The sequence below is a fragment of the Rhinolophus hipposideros genome (assembly GCF_964194185.1).
Source record: "Rhinolophus hipposideros genome assembly, chromosome: 3".
In the NCBI taxonomy this organism is placed as follows: domain Eukaryota; kingdom Metazoa; phylum Chordata; class Mammalia; order Chiroptera; family Rhinolophidae; genus Rhinolophus; species Rhinolophus hipposideros.
In genome coordinates, this window is record NC_138049.1 from 88,505,883 (window position 1) to 88,524,993 (window position 19,111).

General features: G+C 41.0%; 1 pseudogene across 1 annotated transcript in view; it reads left to right on the plus strand.

The window, feature by feature from the left end:
* Positions 1–4,999: 4,999 nt before the first annotated feature.
* LOC308494447 (large ribosomal subunit protein bL9m-like) overlaps positions 5,000–19,111 on the plus strand; it is a 31,664-nt pseudogene continuing 17,552 nt past the window's right edge. The window contains exon 1 of the transcript in view: positions 5,000–5,680. The product of the transcript in view is annotated as a large ribosomal subunit protein bL9m-like (transcript). The remainder of the gene's footprint in view (positions 5,681–19,111) is intronic.

Consider the following 19,111-nt stretch of genomic DNA (forward strand, 5'->3'; position numbering starts at 1 on the left):
GACCTTTGGTCTAATGAGACATAACATCTTGAGCTGACCTTCTTACAGCATTGCCTCATTTTGTAATTCCCTGTTTACTTCTTTGACTCTGCCACTAGACTGTAAGCTCCTAGAGAGCAAGGTTTGTGTACACACTACTCTTTCCCATACCCATAACACCTGGCACATAGCATGTGCTTGAAAAATATTGTTGAATGAATGAACCTAGACATGTGAATGCTTAGCATATTTGGAATTCAGTTATTCCAGGATTCCAGAACCTTAGAGGATGCTAGAATGGTCTAGAAATCGACTAGAAGAGAATATGCTAGGGGTGGAAATAATGAGAATAAGAAAAAGCAATTGAGAAGCCTGTTTTCCCATCTGGGATTGGGGAGAGAAGGAAAAAGAATAAATGGGTAATTCTGGCTTCCCAACAGAATGTGCTATAAAAATAGAATACTCAATTTTTTATTTTTTTAAGTATCCAGCTGAATTGAACTGAAGTAAACAGAGGTGCAGGGATTTGGTTCATTGACGTGCCATACTGAAGAATTCAAACTAAAGTAAAATTCTTCTCCCCTTTTATTCTCCCTCTCAATTAAATTGAAAATCTCTGATTCCTTCCCACCGGAGCTGGGATCCTTCAGCTCTGAGGACATGCAAGAAGTAGTTTAGAAGCCACTCTAGATGTGGAGACCCAAATTTATTAGGTCTGCCTCCACAAATGTTCCTCAAAGCCCCCAAGAATTATCTAACAGCCTGGGGGTTTTGACCAGAGCCTTAGAATCCTGGCAATGCCAACTGGAAATTCCAGCAGGAAGCCTATGAGACAAGTAGTCTCTGAGATAAGATGCAATGACTAAGGCCTGACCAAACTAACTAGGGTCCATCTATGAGATGGAAGACTGTACAATCTTCAAAAATCACAGAGAGAGCATGGCAAAGAGAAACACGCAGTGTGACCCCATATTTTTAAAGAAAGACATATATGCACTAAAAGAAAAAGAAAGGAAGAGAAAAGAAAAACAAAGTTGTATACTCATAATGGTTATTTGTAGATGTTGCTATTCCTGGAGAATTTAATTTTCTTTTTTATAATTATCAATGTTTTTCGAAATAACCTTACTAAAGTAAATACATATGAATGGCTGTTGTTCATTGTCTTATACCTAAGGATAATGCTCATAAACTATGATTAACTGTAAATTATTACAGGACAAAAATATAGCACAGTTAATTATTACAGCAATTGTGATGTGTGTGGTGCTTTCTGCATACCCTGTGCTTCTGAGCTCAACAACAACAAACAACAAACAAGAATCTTTATTCTCTTTTTAAAATGTGTTAAAAGAGGTAACCTGCTCAAGGCAACCATAAACTGTGTCAAGTCACTTCATCACTGATGGTTCTGCAGGGGCGGATGGCAGAGGTCAGACATAGCGTGCTCAGATACCAAGAACCTGGAGTTCTTGGAAAGGATGCTGAGTGTAATAGGCAATGTGCCCCTTCTCTTAACAGCCACTAATGGGCATGACTGGCTCCTTTGGATCTAAGCAGTCTCCCTTCCTCTCACCATGCTTCTCTTTAATGGTCCATTCAACATCTCTTGTCCCCGCTGTTAAATCAGGGCTGGAAAGAACAGTGCAGCTTATCCAATTTTATTGAAATTGGGTTCAGTAAACTGCAACAGGATGAGGCTTGGCTGATTTATGTATATCTCGCTGTCTCTGTCTTTCTCTTTAGACAAACCCAATTAGCCCTGGTCCCTCTACATTTCTGACAAGGGGGTCAGCAAATTGTTTAGGTTAGAAAGAAAGTACCTTGTTAGGAGGCTGTGAGGACACTAAAGAAGATTTAGTTGGGGACAAAGAACATGTGGCTATTATTCAATATTCAGTATTCTATTATTAATTCTTCCATCTATTTAGAAAATATTTATTATATATACACACAATTATATATACAACATTATGCAATACAGTGCTACAGGGCTGTAAAAGAGGTACACTGGGTATTATGGAAAAACAAAGAATGGAACCTCGTTCTCTACCTAGTTACCTGGCTTTTTAGCATTGGGAAGGTCAGCAAAAGTTCCAATGTGAGTCATAAAGGATGAGGTCTAAAAAGCAGACAATAGGGGCATGAAGTATTCCAGGCTGAGCAAAGAGCATGTGCAGAATCTCAGAGGCACACAACAGCGTGACACTGGGAATGACAATGGCTAGTGTATATGATGCATATGGGTACAACCCCTGCTTACAGCCCTCAACATGGAAGGAAGGGATTGTACAGTTCATAACCAAAGAGTTTTACTGTTAGTCACTATTAACACACAAGAAATACAAAGGAAAGTAAAAGAAGTCTTTTACATTGGGTTCCAGTGGCATGTTTTGACTCATATGAAATCGTCATGGGAAGAGATACGCAGGAGTAGCTCGTCTTGCCCCACCAGTTCCTCTAGCACCAATGTTCGCAGTGGCCATGTGGTCTACACCCTGAGTAAGCAAGAGCAGGAGAGTTATTTCTTCTCTTTAGGCTCTCTGTCTCCTCTCTCCTGCCCCATTTCTTTGGTCCATTTTAAACTCTTTTGTTCCCTCCAATCTCCACTCTGCCCAACATCCTACCTTTTCTTGTGCTCAGTCTTAAGGAGGTTGTCAGTTACTCAGTTCCATCCACTTTGCTGCTGGACTGGGTTAGGGGCTTTAAATCAAGCAGCTGGGGAAGACAGCCCATGAACTGGCTTCAGGGTCAAACATCAGAAAGGTTTTCAGACCTTTCATGTGGCCTAGTTCAGCTACTTGCTAACAAAGCTTTGGTGAATTGGTACATTAAGTCTATCAACTTGGGGAGCATTCTCATCTTGGTGATATGTAGACCATGGGGATTGGGGAAAGTTGGAGAAAGGAAATCCATCCTAGTACACGGAAGGGACCATGACAAGGAGTGAGATTGGAGAAAGTAAGCAGGGGTCACATTATGAAGGAATTCGTGTGTCTTAAAAAGGAAAAACTCCTGGAAGTATACACTATTCCCCAATAAAAATAAAAATTAAAAAAAAAAGGAACTTGAACTACACTATGATTCTCCAACAGAGCTGGGGAAGCTGGGCAAACCCCTTTCACCCATCAGTCACTGCTGTCATGGGTCCCAGTACTGATGGGGACATGTTATACCACTCAGCTGTGTTGGATCACTATAGGAGCTAAAAAATTATAAACAAGGAAATTGCATGAAAGATCTTCCTAGCAGCAGGTGGGAGAAGGGTTTGAAACTAGCAAGGCTGGAGGCATGAGAAACTGGGGGTAAGGAGACCAGTTAGGAAGCAGTTACAGTCATGTATGTGAGAGCTGATGAGGCCCTGAAAGACGGCAAAGGAATCATGGATGAAGAACAAACATCAGATTCAAGAAGTTTTCAGAAGGCAAAATCAGTAGCATTTGGTAACTAATTGGAGGTAGGAGGTTGGATCCCCATGCTATGTGCTTGCATATAAATACAGACTCCTGTATGTCCCACATCATAGTTTTCTCATCTCACTGTGTTGGAATTATTGATTAAATAGTCTTCCCAGTGTCTTCCACAAAAGCTGCAACCATGTGAGTCTTGTTCTCAGCTACGTTTCCAGCATATACCATGTTTCCCCCACAATAAGACCTAGCTGGACAATCAGCTCTAATACATCTTTTGGAGCAAAACTTAATATAAGACCTGGTCTTATTTTACTATAAGACTGGGTCCATAATATAAGGTCTTATTTTACTATAATATAAGACTGGGTCTTATATTAATTTTTACTCCAAAAGACTCCTTAGAGCTGATTGTCCGGCTAGGTCTTATTTTTGGGGAAACACGGTAGCACACTGCCTGATATGTGATTGGTCTTTAAAAAAGATGAGCTGAATGAATAAACAAATGAATGAATAAATGACATAAAGAATGACCCACACATGGTTGGCTTAAATGAATAAATGGTTAGGAGATGTCAACTAAGGGAGAAAGAACGGGAGGAAAATAAGGTTGGAGTTCAAAATGCAATTTTATTTTCGTCATGTTGGGTTTGAAGTGCCTATGGGATCTTCAGGGAAGATGTTCAGCTGCAATTGGAGCCCAGGGGAGAGTTCTAGTCTGGCATTATAGATTAGGTCGTGGTCAGTAATAGACGGACATTCACAGCATAGGTGTAAGTATACAGAGTAAAGCAAAGAGGACAAAGGACAGAGAAGTTATTTCTAACCAGAAAGCTGGTGTTTTTGTTTTTGTTTTTTGCTTCTATTGAGATACAATTCACATACTATAAAATGCACCGTTTTATTTTCCAACTTTGTTTTTTTTCTTTAATTTTTTTATTGGGGAATATTAGGGATCAGTGTGTTTTTCCAGGACCCATCAGTCATTGTCCTTTGATCTAATTGTGGAAGGTACAGCTCAGCTCCAAGTCCGTCGCCGTTTTCAATCTTAGTTGCAGGGGGTGCAGCCCATCATCCCATGGGGGAATTGAACCAGCAACCTTGTTGTTGAGAGCTCGCGCTCGAACCAACTGAGCCATCCGGCCACTCCCCTAAAATTCACCATTTTAAAGTATACAGTTAAATTTTTTTTAGTACATTCAGTGTTGTACAATCATCACCATTATGTAATCCAGAACATTTCATTGTCCTCCAAAGAAACCCCTCATCCATTAGCAGTTATTCTCCATTCCCTGTTCCCTCCAGCCTCTGGCAACCTTAAATGATCCTTCTGTTTTTATGGATTTGCCTATTCTGGATATTTCATATAAAGGGAGTCATTCAATGTGTGGCTTTTGTATCTGACTTCTTCCACTTAGCATAACGTTTCCAAGGTTCATCCACGTTGTAGCATGGGTCAGTACTTCATTTAGAGAGCTGGTGTTTAATCTTTGGCAAAGTTCCTTGCAGTCCCATCCTGATTTATAAGGCTATCTTGGACCTTTTAAGTACATTCCTCAAAGTCCAGATGATGGATCCCTTCATTAATCTATAGAATTAAAAAACTCTTTATGGAGGTCTCCTCGGCACTTGGGAACACAGGGTCCCCCATGGTGGCCGGGCTCTGCTGCTGGCGGACGCTGAGCAGCTGCGGGCCAGGACTACGGACGCTGCTCCCGCCAGACTCTGAGAGGGGCACCCCAGGCTCAGAATGCGACTTCAGCCTCTCTCTCAGTCACAGGATGGTCACTGTGGAAGCTAAAGAGGGCCGGAAGCTGAGCCTAAACGGGCGACACAGTGTCTACAAGCTGGTGGAGGACATGAAACCGGTCCAAAGACAACCTGGAGCTCATCCTCATGCCGTCAGTGGAGGAACTTGGAGTCTGGGGTGACCTGGTTTCAGTGAAGAAATCTGTGGGCCCAATCAAATAGTTCCTCAAGGACGGCTGTATATGCATCCCCTGAAAACAAGAAGTTGTTGGAAGAGGAGAAATTGGGGAGACAAGAAGGAAAATTAGAGAACACAGTGAAATTTCTGGGAAGCTGTCTCCTACCTGGAGGTGGGGATGAAAAACGATGTCAAGTCAGAGATAAACCTTGCAGTAGTTGTCAGACACTTCCTTAAAAATCTCGGTGTTGCGGTTGCCCACATACATTCAAGGACCCCAGAAGAACCCAGCACATGGTGGGGCGAGTACTGGCATGAGGTGATGGTAAATGGGCTTGACGCCATAGGGGTACCTACATCTGCGGTGAGAGGCCCAAGACCAAAAGATATAAGTACTAGTTAGCCCCGCAGGGTGCCACGGGAATGGCCCCCACCAGCTCCCATGTGATCTGAACCTATGCTCCCTCAAAAGCAGCAAAGCAGAATCTGAGGAACCGTGGAGCAAAGATGGGCCAGCTCTGACCAAATGGGGAATTTTAGAGAGCGTATGGGGACGTCATACTAAACATATACATGTTAAATTCTTTGTATTTGCCATCTCCATCTTCGACTGTTCACATATGCAGCCTTGTTAGAGGCAGTCTTGCTCAGGAAGTACCCGGCTATAGAGTTCACAAGCTGAATATTAATAGACTGAAACTGTCTAGTTCCTATTTCCTCTTCCTCCTTTGGAATTCATTGGAACAAATGGAAGAGCTAGTTATTGTCCTCGGTACTTGGCTCATTCTCATCCGGAGCGAACATTTGTTTTCTCAAGATGAAATAAAAGAGGATGTGGTCTTAAGAAAATAAGTATAAATAAATCAATCAATCATCTTTATGGCTGAAAGGAGCCATAGACAGAAACCTCAGCAACTCCCTGAAAGTGGCCCTAACTTCTCTGGCCCACAGCCATCTATCTGTTTCTCTGACTCGCAGGGCACTCAAATATGTGTCCAATTCAATGCCTGGTTCTGTAAATTTTCTGTATGTCTTTTTTTTTCAAGTCAGAGTGAAAGCTCCTGGGGGCAGTGGGTAGGGAACGTCCTGGGCTATATTTCTCTTTTGTTGTTGCAACTCTCAGCACACTGTCAAATGGCAATCTTTCCTACAAGCAAATAGAAACCACTTATACTTAAATTATCCTTCTATTGCTAAAATGTTTCCAAGAACAGTATTACTTTGTTTTTAAGATGGGTTTGCCTCTTTTTTCTCTTAGATTCTGTAATAGACAAATCTTGGATTAACTGCCCAATTTACCATTATTTCCTGTTTTCTGGGAATTGGTCCTCTTTTCCCCATTCCAGGTTGCTATCCAGCTAGAATGCCTTGGCCCAGCTGTACTGGTTCCGTATGGCTGGTGTCCATTCTCATAGGCTGGTTGATGCCTATCCGGTACCAACTGTTAAATATTGTCAATATCAGTCCTGTGCTACCATCCACGTTCTAACAGCAATAGGTTCCCAGCAGTTATTTTTCCCCCCAATATGTCTGTGCTACCTGGATCACAGCTAAATGGTCTAGGAAGAGGTTTGCCAATTAAATCCTTTTCAAGAGGAATATGGATTTGGTTCATATGGTATTTTGAACAACAACAACAAAGTAAATTCAGGAGCATGCAAACTGGAAAACCAGACAAAGCCAATCTGAGCAGATGAGAGAAAGGAAACAGGGCGGAATCCTGCAGAGAAGAGCAAACTGCAAGAAGAGATGGATCTAGAGTCAATGCCATTCGAACCCCGATTCCAATTCATTCTTACAGGCTGCTGCATCTCTGCTTTTGACTTCCATTAAATGCCTACGTTATGTGTTGAATTAATTTACTGAGGCACTGATATTCTCATTTATTGCAGGGGTGGGGGAAGGAGAATCAGAAAGAGAAGAGCAATTTGTGTTTCATTCTTTTCCCCTCACCCCTTCCATTCCCCCAATTCCCAACACTTTTTACCCAGATTAATGTTCAGCTGATTTGCACCTTTGTGGCTGTTGTCAAATATTTTGAATATCATCCCTGCCTCGCAAATCCCTATCCCTGCACTTGCATACACCCTTTCATGCACGTTCCTGCTACCACAAGGTCATGGAGGATCAAAACTAGGCTTTGTTTGAGTCAAAGGAAACTTACCAACGTGCCATCCCTTGCACAATAGAGTTGTCTAAAAAATATCTCCTAGAGCTAGATCAACTGAATTTCTGTTCTTGATAACCAAAGGAGTTCTAATTCAGAATGCTTTTCATAGAGACATTAAGATTTTTTTTTTTAAACAGAGTTGGAAGAGACTTTAGAAATCTCTCCATCATTTGAAAGATGTGAAAACTGAGATGCTGAGCGCTAAGGAAACTTGGCTGACGTCACACAGATGTGTCAGAATGGAGACTGGGAGACTCCTCACATTCACTCCAGGTGTCTTTCCCCTTCAGTGTTCTCTCTCCTCAGTCTTATCATACCCCCGGCATCATGCAAATATGGACACATTACTTAATGGCAGTAGAAATATTGATTTGTGTTTGTCCTATTTACCCTGACGATTGTCACTGATAAGGAGACTAACTGCATCTTAGGGAGGGTGTGTAACCACTTGGAATCTATCCTTGACGAATTGCTAGGACATTTTGACTGTGACTGACACATAGGAATTGATACAGCGGTATGGTGGTTGAATTCTGTTACAGACAAATTGAACCGGATAGGACACATTAAGAGAATTTCTACGAGAAAAGGGGACAATCTATTTAAGAAAGATGGAGGAATATGTTCATAACAGAGGTTGGGAGTGCTGAGAATCTGCAAAAGTGGCAAGCGAGTGGCAACTCGTTTCAACTGGAACTTGTTTCAACACTATTGCATACTTTCTTCATATTCACTTAATTCTATTTTAAGTTTTTGAGCCTGTTACATTTCAGGCAACTTGACAGAACATCTTCTACTGGCTTCACTTGAGTTAAATTATGTAATGAGCTCTTCTTGGGGAAAACTTTGAACCTCCAAGTACATTGATTTATATTGAATATGCTAATTTTATTTCCTGTTAATGTATGCAAAAGACAAAAAAAGAGACTTTTCTAAAAATATTCAGTATAAGTCACTAAACAACTGATTCTTGGAATTAAAGACAAAAGGGAAACCTCATTACTATTGTGTTTCTCACGGTAAGGGAGTTTCTTTTAATGTTTTGGCAACAATTGAATATACAAGTTTAAAACATTGGCACCAATCCATCATAAAAAGTATCCCTGTCTAAGGGCTTTTCTTACTTGAAGAACCTGAAGTTTTGAATTTTTTTTTATCTTAGTGACCTAAAATACTGCCTGCACAGGGAATACTGGTATTTTTAAAGATTACATCATTTCTTATTTGTGGTCTATCTAATGGCTTTCTTATAAACTTTGAAAGTTTCCAATTATTCTACACCATGATTAATTATAAAATAGTGATTTTTTGAGGATGATAAATATCAGCTCAAGTTGTCCCCGTTAAGAAAGTGGGGGAAATATTTACGTATAAAGACATATATTCGTGATTATTACCTTAAAAATAAAAGAGTTCAAGAATGATAGATATATCATACCAATACATAAAATGTTGTCTTTGTTAACTGAAGGTACTGACTATATTTTGTTTTACATGCTTTGCAAAGGTTCTGCACTTTCATTATCACCTTCAGTCAATAACTCACCAAGGTGCTTGCTTGTTTTCATTGATTATTGTACATGTTTATTTTTCTGCTTTCCAAACTTGTTTTCTGTTTCAGATGGTGCTTTCTGTCCAGAAATCATAACTGTCCCACTGGAACCTCTTTAAAAAGCCACTGGGGAGTAGAAGGTGGAGGGTGGGTTAAATGCATATTAAGGTGATGACAAGTAATCTCCTATATTGAAAACTAGTTGTTCAGGGGTAGATTCCTAGACATCTCCCTCTCTCTGATTTCTTTTTATCCAGAATTGTTAAGAGGTTCCCAAGGAGCAGTTGTTCAATGTTTGAACATCCTGAGCCCTAGGGGCACTTGACAAGAGAAGCTGCTCAGTGTTATCCATTTCCGAACCATCAGGGCTCACAGAGTTCCTGCAAGGCCCAGCCTCATCCTCAGTGGTAAATTTCCTAACTTTTGCGGCAGGAAACCTGGGATCTAGAGTCATTCTCCATAAGAAAGAAAAGCCACGGAGTCCCTCCTCATGGAATAGAACATCTTGAAATCCCTTTATAGCCACAGTGAATACAGCTTAGAGCAGCAAAGCGATTGCATTTTTCACTCTTGTGAGAAGAGAAGCATTTGGGCGGCAACCAGCATTTTTTAAAAGGAATGGATGGAATAGAAAAGAAGAAAAAAATAGTGTGTTGTACATAGTAAGGGTAAGTATTGTTTTTTAAAATGATTGCTTTAGTTATATGTGTATATATATATATATGTGTTGCTTCATAATATAAAAACCACATATATACTACATACTACTATATACTACATAATTATAAATTAAGTATATTATATTACATTATATGTTATTATAGTATATAATTTTATAGCACATCATATATGTAATTATATATTATATAATATATGCTATATATAAATATATGCATACTCGTATGTATTTTTTACATTTGACCTCATACATCATTCATACACACATACACCTAACAGTTAGGTCCTAACTAAAACAACTGTTTTACAAAATAATACCCTTACTATGTCAATGCACTATCTTTTCTTCTTTTACATATTATAAATTATATATAATTATATGTAATTTGTAATACATAATTTATATAATGACATATTATGTAATATATAATTTTATATGTTATATTTGATATGCTATATATTTTTTGAGGAAAAGTTGAAGAAATAAAATGGAATCACTATGGTCAAGCTGCTAAATTATGAAAATCAAGTAGGCTGAGGCATGAGGAAACAATTCTAATCTTGCTTTAACTTGCGTGGGAACTTAAATTTTTGAACTCTCCAGTTATGCCTGGAGATATATCTATATGTCTCTCTATATTTATATACCTATATACCGATAAGTATATAGCTGTATAGATAACACTATGATTACCTCCTGAAATACTTAGGATAGAATGTCCACCTGTCCAGGTTGCTTAACATCCATTATCCAGACCACCGCACATCAGGAGATTATCATCTCCGACCCATTCAGAGGCTAAGAATGCAGGACTGATTCTTCTCAAGAATGTACTTTTTATTCTACAAATTCTCAGCTTTTCTTACTTCTTTGGAACACTCTGCGTGTTGCCTAGTTGTGTTTCCAGCTTGCAAATCCTAAGGCCCTTAAATAAATCTTTGTCATTTATTTCTACTCAAAGCCTCCTAACTCTTTTGTGCTTGGTTGACATCATATTGTGGGTTATGGTAAAAAGTGAAAAGTTTAAGAAACACTGTAATAGAAGATGGAGAAAAAAAATCGGGAGGATGGGGAGAGACAGTGAATGTCAGTTTGAAGAATTCTGTTTTACAGCTAGTCACCTTCCGTGAGGTGCTCTGGGGACATTTCAGGAGGAAAATGGTATAACCAGATACATAGAATAGATTGAGGGGTGAGAGATACCAACTAGTAGGCAGTAAATTAGGCAAGGATACTGTAGGTACTAGAAGGGCAAAAGAAAGAGTATATTAGTTAGGATTCTTTCAGTGCAAGTGATAGAAATTCAACTCAAACCCAGGTAAGCAAAAGAGTGTATTTACTCACTGACATAGCGAGGAAGAATGTGAGGTTATTTTATAGCACTAAATGATATGACCTGCAGGAAACCAGAGCTTTAGTGACAGTATGGGGATTCATTACTGCTATATCTCTCCCTATCTCCAAGAGTTTGGCCTTATTCTTTGCTGCACAGTAGCCCACTGATTGTGCTGGTAAAGATGGCTTCCAGCAGTCTGGGATTCATTTCCTCCCCCAGCTTAGCAAGCCTACTGGACTTTGTCCAGAATCAGGACATCAATCACAGCAAATGACTCTGAGAAACCCTGCTCTGGTCACATGCCCATTCCTTGTTCTGAACCTTTTACAAGGTTTCGGTTAGAGTGCTTTTGGCTGGGAGCTATAGAATACCCATTTAAAAGCGGTTTAAATTATGGCAATAATGCAATATTTTTCTTCCAAGGAGTTCCACGCAGGTTACTGTTGGTTACAATAGTGATTCTATGATGTAAGGGTCACAGGTGGGCTTCTCTCCTATTGTCCTGACTTGCCCTTCAAGGGTAAGATGGCTGCTGCATTTCCAAGAATCATTCCCTCACATAACAAGGTCCAGGGAAGGAAGAAGCGAGTTTTTGACTTGCATCCATATTTAGGGTGAGGAAAACTTCCCAGGAAATGTCCTCTTGTTTTATTGGTTGTGATTGGGTCATATGCCCATGTTTCGCCAATCATTGGTGAGGCAAATGGGATAAACAAAACTGGGTTAGACCAATTGACCTATAGGATTGTAGATACCCATGAAGCATATGGGTGCCCAATATCTGAAACACAATCAGTATTCTGCTAGAAAGAACACAGGTGCAAATGGTCAGTAGATAAGCAATGAACATATCTGCCATGCAGATGGAGTTTTCTATGGCTTTATACAAATTTACTGCCAACTGAGTGGCTTAAAATAAAACGTGTTTCTTATCTCACAGCTTCTATAGGTCAAGAGTCTGGGCACAACGTAATAGGGTTTTCAGCAAAACTGCAAGTGAGAAGTCAGACAGCACTAGGTTTTCAGCTGGAGGCTAAACTGGGACAGATTCTGTTTCTAAGCTCACTCAGGTTGTTGGCAGAATTTGTTCTCTTACTGTTGTAGGACTGAGGTCCCTAACTTCTTGCTGGCTGTTGGCTAGAGGCCTCCCTCAGCTCCCAGAGGCTATGTACAGTTCCCTGCCAAGTGAGTTCCCCCAACATGGACTTCACCAAACCAATAAGAAGAATCTAGAGCAAGCCAGCAACACAGGTCTTACATAGTACGTGTAACATAAACATGGGAGTGACAGCCTACTTGGTAAAAGCAAGTCATAGGTCCCACTCACACTCAAAGAGAGGGGATCACATAGAGGCCTGAACACCAGGAAATGGAGATCATGAAGGGTCACCTTAATGACATTTGTCTGCTGCAGACACCATGTGTAGCCAGGCCTACATATACCCAGCTCAGTTTCCAGAAGAAAGGTGATGGGAAAGCTTTCTGGAAAATTGAAAATATAAGCCCCTTCAGTTTACGTGAAAATGAAAGAGACATTCTGAAAATAGAATTGCTGAGATTTGGCAACCATTGAGGACCGTACAGGAAATGGAAGAGAAAAAGGTGACTCAGGGCTTAGGGCCAGTGACTGGAAAGAGGACAATGTTATTCCAGAATTTGGGGACTGAACAGATTTATTTGAAGTTCCCATAAGGTGTACACATAGAATTGTGTGTCTTGAGATCAGGATAGAGGCCTGAGACACAGATTTGGGGTTCATCAACCTAGAAGCAGATGACATTTACAGGTGTGGGAATGGATGGTACATTGCACATGTAGCAGTAGGTGACATGCCCACACATTCTCCTGCTAAAAGCCTTTCATATTTCTATGCAAATTCCTTAAGCTCTCAAGGTTCTTCATGGTTTAATTCTTGCTTACCTCTTTACACTCTTGGTAGACCCTCTCCCTAAAACTCTATTACACTCACCATAGGTCTCCAAAATGTCCTGTGCTCTCTATTTTCTCTGAGGCTTTGCTTACCGTTTTCTTCCCACTGCATGAAAAACTTCATCCCTCCCCACATCACCTGTCTATGTATTCTTTGAGTCTCTGTGTAGATTATACCCCCTGGAAAGGTTTCCATGATTCCCTGAGATAATTTAGGTATCCCCTCTTTGTGCCTCCAGAGGATGCTGTACAACCCCTGCCTGCAGTTCTAATGGCACTATATAGTCATTACCTATTTACTTGTCTCTTATGAGACTACAAGTTTCTTGAAGGCAAAGATGGGGTCTAGACCACAACTGTATGTTTAGTTCTAGCACAGTCCTTAGCACATACGTAGAATATGCTTGATAAGCATTTGTTGAATGAATGAATGAAGAGTGATTGTTAACATATTTCTCTCAGTTAAAATTCATTTGCTTACAATTATCAGAAAATTCAATCCAAAAAGGGATTATGCTTAAGCAGAAAGGAGTCTTAATGTCTCATATAAGCAAAGAAGTCCAGAAGTTATGTTGCTTTCAGGTGTGATGTGTTGCAGAGGCCCAAATGATGTCCAAATGATGTTTTCTTTTCCTTTGGCTCTGCTTCCTCGGGCTTAGTTCCATTCATGGGCTGGGTGTCCCTCATGGTAGCAGGATGGCTACATTTCCATCTGGTCTGACATCTTCACACATTCAAGCCCAGAGGGAAAACTTGCCTCACTCCCAGAAGCTTCAGTAGAGGTCTCCTGGAGTCTCAGTGATTTTGAGAGGAGTCTTGCCCACTCCTGAACCAGTTACTATTTGTCCAGGAAAACGCAAGACTCTGATTGGCTAGGCCTGGGTCACATGCTATGCCCAGATCTGTTCTACCAAATCTACTCAGATTGGGGATGGAGGATGGAGCTCGAGGTTGGGAAAGGGTAGACTCTCCAGATAGAAATCTTGGACTTTTCCTGGAATTTTGGTGAGGGGACCCCCCCAAAAGCAAAGTTCCATTAAGTAATGCTTAAACAAAGAGATAAGAAGGGCAAAGATCCAGTGAAAATTCTAAGTGAGATAGTCAAAGAACTAAAACAAATGTATAGCGTCATCCAAGGAAAGGAGACTAATATTTGTTTAGTATTTATCACATGACAGGAACTTTTCATACATTATCTCATCTAATCTTCACAATAACCCTGAAACATAGACTTTTTAAGTCCCCAGTTGACAGAGTCTCAGGGTCAACTGAGTCTCAGGGAGGATATGTGACTCCCCCAAGGCCACACAGCCTGTAAGTAGCAGAGTTGGAACAGGAGTTCTCTGTCTCCAGCGAACCATGTTGTGACAAAAGTTCAGCAAGATGTCTAATTCGGCAAGAGTGCTGGGATGAACCAGTGCTAAGATGAGGACTGGACTTTTGGAAATAGAAAGTCCCAGCTGACTTTTATGACGGCTGTTTCAGAAGCGCTGTGAGGGCCTCAGGGATTGAATAATGAGCAGGTGGGAAGTTTCCTCTTCTAGGAAGTTTGACAATGAAAAGAAGGAGAAAGGTGGCACCAATATTTACCTCTTTATCTATACCTACCCAATCACAAAGTGAGCTACTCAAAGGCAAGGACCTTATTTGTTTTTACGTCTCCACTCAAGGAGAGGCCTTGCCTACAGTGTCCCTCAGTAAGCATTTATTAAATTAATGAATAAATGATTGAATGGAAGAAGAAAAACTGTATCCCAAGAGGAAAGGAAGACAGAGAAAGAAATGTAAAGATAGTTAAATTTGAACATGTTCCTAGGGCAATTGCAGAGAGGTGGACAATGAAAGAAAAAGTTGGTGATGAAAGTCCTCTGTGAGGTTCAAGTTCCATGGAGGAATAAGCCTTAGATAAGGTCTCAATTTCTCTTCCTCAAAGCAAGAGGGATGGAGGAAAGTATGAGCTGTGATCTTTGGAAAGTCTATAGTTAGAGGGCAGGAAAACTAAAAGCACTTTTAGTTTTGCCTTCAGTCTTCACTATGAAGTAGTAAAGGTACTTATTTCTCTAACTCAGTTGAATATATCTTCAAGGCAGCCCCAATATTTTAATCCATGCCTCACCACTAGAGCCCCAGGCATAGAACAGATACTAAAATAAATGTATAAACTCACTGGATTGTGTTGAATAAAATTAAATGATCTTTTATAAAAATCTGAGCACAGCCTGCAGACAGGACAGCTACAATATAGTTCAAATTCAGGCTCATAGTGAAAACTTTGGAGGGTGCTGTGAGATGATGGAGGAAGGCAGTACAATGTATACATGTGATTTGCTCTACAGAATGTCTTTGCTGAGCAAATAGCTCCTTATCATTTTCTTTTTTAATACAAGCTCACACCCCACTTATTCAGAACCTGGCTTGGGCAGTGATTATTAGGTTGTAATCACAGGTCTGTCTTGGCAAATTACAGGATATGAGGTCTCAGAGGTTAGCAATCAGCAGCGATATACTAAGCCTCCCCTGGGCCCAGGCCCTCCAGCAGAGTGACAGGTTCAGCCAGCACTGACACTTTTTCAGCAGTGTCACTGCCCAAATGCGTATTCTGCCCACCCACCAAGGATCCTCAACAGCATCCAACTGAGTAAAGCCAGAGGTGCCTCCAGCTGTAGCACGTAGCCTGACCTTGAACTGTAACATGGCTATAAATTATTCACCTCATAGAATGAGGTAAGAGGGAAGATGGATGACTGCTGATTAGAACAATGGTGAATTGAAAAAAAAAATCCAGAGTGGAAAACTCATTCCCTTGACTGTGTTTAGTCCCTAACAGGTATAAGGATAAAGCAAATGGATAGAGTGGGGCATGGGGGTGAGGTGGTCGCATCAGTAGGTCCCCTATAGCCACTAGTACACCCGTTTTTGGACGTGTTCCTATGAAGAGGAACAAAGAACAGGGGTTAGAGAGAGAATGGAGTTTAATTCCACCTCTTTGTGGAGTAGAAGGCCAAGGGCAGGCTGGGCTAAGAAAGGAATCAGGAGGAACTCACTGCCTACCTCCAGTGACTTCTGCCCTTCCTATTTGTACAAGCAGATGCTTTATCTCCATGTAAGCTATTTTGGATCTTTACATTGTACAGAGTTGATGTGTGCTTCCTGCAGAGGCCCACAAAGAGGCAGGGAGGGAACAGAAGCCTGGCATTGAAGCCAGCCAGGATGAAGTTCTTGAAAGAGAAATCTTTTACCTAATTTCAAGCAAATATATTTGCTCCCTTTATTCTTTCCACTTACCCAGCTCTACCAAGCACAGAGTTTCCATCTTTACCACCAGGTATACAGAGGGTGCCAAAAAATGTACATACATTTTAAGAAAGGAAAATGCTATTAAAATTATAATACTCAATATATACCAATAACAAAAGATGAATACATATCACGTTTGACTTCTGCAATTATAAGAGGTGCTCACAGTGGTTACTATCAGTGTCCAGACACTTCTGATTACGGCGAACTACTGCTTGAGAAACATTGACCAAAGTGTCTACTTGTTACATTTTTTGGCACCCCTGCTATATTAATCAACTACCCCCCTTTACAGTGGCCTGTTTATTATTGCAATAAAGGCCAGCCCCGGGCAATAACTGTGTAATAATTGAAGTTCATCTTTAGCTCCTCTTTCTCCTGGCCCTGCCCTCTCTACCAACTCCATAGCACAATCTAGTTGTCAAAGAGCTTTGTCAACTTCTGGTTTAAGAGGTGACCTCCTCCTGATGTATGTTTATTCTAATAATAGGCCTTATAGTTTGCTTTCCTGAACAGTATCCTCACTTGACCCTGTGAGGAAGACAGTGATTGTCATTATTTCCCAAAAGGTATTTTGCGACCACTCATAAAATGAACTATCACTTATTGAGTACTTTTTACGTGCCAGTCCCTGTGCCAAGTGTCTTAATACTTCAATTAATCATCATAATCACTCTCGAAGGTTGATAGTGTTATCCCTCTTTTACAGAGGAGAAAACTAGGTGTAGGTAACTTGCCAAAGGCCATATAGCCAACTAGCAGCAAAGCAGGATGACAGCCTTAGTCTGACCAATTTCAACTCCTGTGCTTTTCACCGCCTACACAATTCTGCCTGTGTAGGAGGCAGGCTAGATTTAGTATGCCCGTTTTCTAAAGGGTCTTTTCCTTTTAAAAATGGAAGTTCAGATAACTATTTTACAGAACTAACAGAGCTGTGGGCTAAAGCCTCCTTAAATACGTAAGTGATGCCAGAAGACAATTCCTGTATCTGGAGGGATTGGGCCACCATGTTGTGCTTCTAGGCACAATAAGCACGGAACAATCTCCCTTGTACCTCTTGGACCATAGAGTAATACAGGTTTCCCCCACTATCTGAAAGCAGTGTTCCTATGAAATCTTTAGTAAGCCAAAATGACATAAAGTGAAGAATCAATTGCCATTAATTCATATGAAAAGTTTTTTTAGTGTTCCCAGACCCAAAAAATAACCTACCAAATCATACCAAATAGACATCATTACGTCCAGTTTTACACTAAGCATAACACCCTTCCAAGCTCCCTTAGGCTTTTCTGATACCTCAGGACACATCTTGCTAACAGATGCACAAATAAATCAAGATAAAACACAGATGCTCACAGACACAGTTCAAAGCTCTGGGGCAGCTTGATGCTGAGATGCTGAGTATAATTCCCTGGGAAGGAGCTTGGAGGGGCCACTTGGGTATGAACGAAAATTGTCTTTGGGGTTCTTTCGGTTAATGGAAATCAGTACGTATGTAGGTCTTTCGTAAAAACGCAGTGGCAGAAGTCAAACTTTAGAAAAGCGGGACTACCTGTACCTGACTATATTATCTGACTCGTAGTTCATAAATTGGTTCCAAATAAAAGGGAAGAATCTCCTACACCTCCTGCAGTGTGGCCCCCTCCCCTATGATTTCACTGAAATTGCTCCTGTGGAGATCACCTATGACCTCCGGGTTGAATTATTTTACTTTATATTTGTATCCATCTTGGCCTCTCTGCAGCTTTTAATTTTTGTCCACCGATTGAAACCTTTCCCTCCCTTGATTTGGAGGCAGTCAGTCCTGGTTTTAGTGCTATTTCTCTGGCCTAGGCTTTTCAGCCTCTTCCAAAGGCCCAGGTTTTTCTAACTATATCCATCATGGATTGGGTGCAAAAGGCAGAAACCACCCTGGCTAATGTAAGCAGAAAGGGATGATTACAAGGTATTCATTGGCTTACAGAATTCATGGGATTGCTGAAGAAGCAGACCCTCGGCCGGGTTACATGGAACAAAGCCGCCCTCAGGAGCCAGTGGTCAAGGGCGTTGCTGCTGCTTCTGCCACAATGCGGAAGTAACTGTTGAACTTGGACACGGCTGCTGTAGCCACCAACCTGAGATCTAGGGTTGCTGCACTCTGCACCAGCACAGCGGTGCCTCCTGCCCTGCCTGGCTGCCCACTTCTTCAGGCCTGGAGTTGGAGTCTTATGTGAGTGTGTCTAATCGGCAGAACATAAATCACATCTTTGGAAACCCTAGCTACAAGAAGTCTGGGAAATGTCCTTTTTAGCTTTTCAACTTTGCAGTACAGAAAGACACACTAAAAAGAGATTGAAATAGATGTTGAGTCACATAGGCCCTTTACATTTTGGTGTTCTTCAGAGTTATTTATGTTCTTAGCCCTTTACTCTCCTGGTGCTAAGACTATCTCTTACCAACTCATGGTTTCAACCACCATCGGAGTTATCTCTAACCCTGAGCTCCAGACCTGAATGTCCAGCTGGCTACTGGATAGCACCACTTCCTCTGAGGTTGGCATCCTTCTGTATTTTCTACATCGGTGAACGGCACACCATCTATCCAGTAATCCAAGCCAGAAACCTGGGACATCGCTCTCTCTCTCTCATCTGCCTCGTGCAAACGGTTGTTGTGGTATGCAGCTGGTCTGTATTTTCCAGTCTTCCTGCAATAAGTGGGGCCATCTGACTACCTGTGGGTCAACTCATAAGTAACGGGAGCAAAGTTCAGGTGGAACCCATGCAAGTAGTAACATTTCATACATTATCTACATTCTCTTTCCCCACCTGCCAACTGAACAGAGAGAACTTCAGG